We start from the raw sequence: 837 nt of genomic DNA, 5'->3' as shown, positions 1-837 counted from the left end.
CAGCTATAACTGACATGATGACAGTAATATATAAACACTTCTTACAGAAAATTTACAAAAATAAACAAAATTGATAAAACTGAATCAAGAATCAAGAGGAAACCACAGTAACCCAATAACTATTAAGATTCTTGAATCTGCAGTTAAAACCCAACCAATATAGAAAAACAAGGTCCAGATGATTTTAGAGCAAATTATACTCCACTTTCAAAGAATAGATCATTCCAATTTTATACAAAGTTTCCCAGAGAATGCAAAAAAAGGGACAATTCCAATATTCACTTTGAAAAGCCATGTAACTTATTATTTAAATTAGGTTTGGGTACCATAAGAAATAGATATTATAGGCGGATATCAATTGTGAAAACAAATGCAAAAAAAAAAAGAAAGAAAGCAAACCAGTTCAGCAATATAAATCAAAGTTAACATAACATGAGTAATTGCTTCTCGGCCTTTTGGCTAAGATCAAGTGTAGTATCTGTTCTTATCAGTTTAACATAACATGAGTAATTTGAATTTATTCCAGCAATATGTTTGTGTTGATATTATAGAATTTTTTAAATTTATAAATATATACCAGATTAAAGGGAGGAAACTGTGTAATAAACTCAATAAATGAAGAAAAAAGTGATAAAATGTAACACCCATTAATGGCAGAAAGTCATAAAAAAGAAATATATGAAAGCCTCCTCAATGTAGGAGAGTAGCAACATTCTTAATGAAAACATACTGATATCATTCTCCTTTCCATCAGAAAAAAAGAAAAAAGAATATCTCTACTCAGCTTTTATCAATGTTGTCCTAAAAATCTGTGCCAATGCAGCAGATTTAGAAAAT

General features: G+C 28.9%; 1 pseudogene; it reads left to right on the top strand.

Moving 5' to 3' along the window:
• The first annotated feature begins 439 nt into the window (after nucleotides 1-439).
• LOC115939127 (U2 spliceosomal RNA) lies at nucleotides 440-582 on the top strand (annotated as a pseudogene).
• Nucleotides 583-837: the final 255 nt, after the last annotated feature.

Source organism: Leptonychotes weddellii, unplaced genomic scaffold, assembly GCF_054177405.1.
Source record: "Leptonychotes weddellii isolate Sample4059 unplaced genomic scaffold, ASM5417740v2 HiC_scaffold_9003, whole genome shotgun sequence".
In the NCBI taxonomy this organism is placed as follows: domain Eukaryota; kingdom Metazoa; phylum Chordata; class Mammalia; order Carnivora; family Phocidae; genus Leptonychotes; species Leptonychotes weddellii.
The sequence above is the reverse complement of the archived record's forward strand: the minus strand, read 5'-3'. Positions and strand labels throughout refer to the sequence as shown.